Source organism: Panicum hallii, chromosome 3 (genome assembly GCF_002211085.1).
Source record: "Panicum hallii strain FIL2 chromosome 3, PHallii_v3.1, whole genome shotgun sequence".
In the NCBI taxonomy this organism is placed as follows: Eukaryota; Viridiplantae; Streptophyta; class Magnoliopsida; order Poales; family Poaceae; genus Panicum; species Panicum hallii.
Window position 1 is genome coordinate 16,207,525 of NC_038044.1, and position 1,945 is coordinate 16,209,469.

The following is a 1,945-nucleotide window of genomic DNA, read 5'->3' on the forward strand; positions in this document are numbered from 1 at the left end:
ATCCAGAAAATCTAAAAATAATATGGTTTGATAATACTATATGGGTTTAGAAGCTAGAAGATTTGTTGTATTCAAACAACCAGCAGCTTCTGAAATCAAATTACTCCAGTGTTCTAAGAATAATTTCCATCCAAACAGAACCCAATTAATCTAATAATTCAAAAAGAAATTGCATCCAAACATGGCTTAAATGATATTTAGAAAATCTAGTCTTCAAGCTAAACTAAAATATGTACACACTGTACATATTTTTTTGGATGAAGTGTGACATGCGCATGGATGACTGGCGTATGCCTAAGCAAAGTCAACGACATCCAGCTCATTGACTTTCCTCCTTTGATCCCTCGCCGGCACTCACGCCACGATGAGCTGGTCCGATCTGCCGGTCGACATTGCAGCTGCGATAGCCGACAGGCTCACCGAGGTCGCCGACCTCGCGCGCTTCCGCTCGGTGTGCCCGTCATGGCGCTCGGCTTCCAGCGCGCACGCGGCGCGCCGCCCCTCTGCTTCTCCTGCCCACCCAATACCACTGCATCGTCATCAGCCGCCGTGCCTGGTCCCTCGCCGACGGCAGCCTCGCGGAGGTCCAACTCCCCGCCGCGCGCGGCCGCTCCTTCCTCTTCGCCTCCAACCACGGCTGGACGCTGGCCGCCTCCGGCCGTGACCTGTCGGCGACCCTCGTGCACCCATTCACCGGCGCTTCCTCGGACCTGCTGGCGTTGTCGTTCTGCCACGGCGACCACCGCGAGGCTGTTCTCCGTGAACTGGCGTGGGAGTGGTCCCCACATGGCGTCCTGGTGTCCCCGCGCAAGGGAGCGTTCTTCTGCCGGCCCGTCGTGGAGGCCCGTTGGCTGCTCTTCCGCCTCTATCAGCAGCATCACCTACTGCGACGGCGTGTTCTACCTCTTCGACGGGAAGACCTGCAAGGCGACGGTCGTGGACGCCGAAACTTTGGCCGTTGCCGCGGTGATCGAGCCGCCTGCGCTGGAGATCCCCTGGTCGGACTTCGAGACCAGCCTCGTTGTGTCCCCCGACGAGCTCCTCCTCCTCGTCAAGAGTTGGTGCTGGGAGCGGCGGCACGGCAGATTCGTCAAGGCTTTCCGTGCCGACCGCTTGCCGCCGGCCGGAGGCCGGAATCCGAGCTGATCGCAGGTGGGCGACATCGGCGAGCGCGCCGTGTTCGTAGACCACCTCCGCGCCTTCTGCGTCGAGGCCAACGGCCTCAACGGGGTGAGGAGGAACTGCATGTACCTGGCGAGCTCGCACGAGCAGGTCATCAACGACTACTACGGAGTGGACGTCTGCAGGATGTACACTGTCTCCGTGCTCGACTGCTCCGATCCTGTCCAGGAGAATCTCGGGCATGAAAGGTTGCTGAACGTGGAGGGCAGCACCTTCTGGCAGTGTCCTCCGTGGCTGTTGCCAAACCCTCATTGCTGATGACCTATCACGTGCGAAATGATTCAGAGTGCGTGAGGCAGCGTGTTTGCGAGCCTTTGGAATTTGCATGATTTCGTCTTATCAGTAAGTCCAAATAATTTTTTTCAAAAAAAAAGTAAAAAACAGTAGAGGACGGAGACAGTATACTGTATTTCAGGAATGGCAAATAAATAAATGTAGTAGTGGTGCACAATTTGAATACTTAACTGGAGGTGCCAGCGTGTTTGTAAAAAGGTAGCTGTTTACGCGAAATCCAGTCAACACACTAAAAGCGTTAGAACGCGCGGATTATAAGAGGATTGAATAGCTGTGAATCTGTGAAAAAGCCGTTCAGCTGAGTTTTGCCGCAAGCGGTCGTCCGAGATGAATAACGATCACACTTACGCGATGGAGAACGGTGAGGTTTACAAGCAAACCAACAAAAAATAACCAACGCTATTATGTGACGAAGAACAATCAGTTTATGAGCAAACTAGCAAAAGTTCTTGATGCTCTCACCCAAGAG

At 54.0% G+C, this 1,945-nt stretch overlaps 1 pseudogene; it reads left to right on the forward strand.

The window, feature by feature from the left end:
* Positions 1-364: 364 nt before the first annotated feature.
* On the forward strand, positions 365-1,440 carry LOC112885286 (annotated as a pseudogene).
* The last annotated feature ends 505 nt before the right edge of the window (positions 1,441-1,945 follow it).